Genomic DNA, 218 nt, shown 5'->3' on the forward strand with positions numbered 1-218 from the left:
ATGGGTCTTTTAAAAGGGGTTTTAATTCTTTTGAAAAGTTAATTAATTCTTCATCTTTTGCTCCATTAAAAGTGGAATTATAATAATTGTTTTTGTCCTTTTTGCTTCCCCCTTTGCTGCTTTTGCTGCTGCGCGCCTCCCCCACGGAGGCCTCTGCAATGAGCGCCTCCAGCGAGCTGCTGCTGCTGCTGCTGCTGCTGCTGCTGCTGCCGCTGCTG

The sequence above is a fragment of the Eimeria tenella genome, genomic scaffold (assembly GCF_000499545.2).
Source record: "Eimeria tenella Houghton genomic scaffold, Eth_scaff1855, whole genome shotgun sequence".
In the NCBI taxonomy this organism is placed as follows: domain Eukaryota; phylum Apicomplexa; class Conoidasida; order Eucoccidiorida; family Eimeriidae; genus Eimeria; species Eimeria tenella.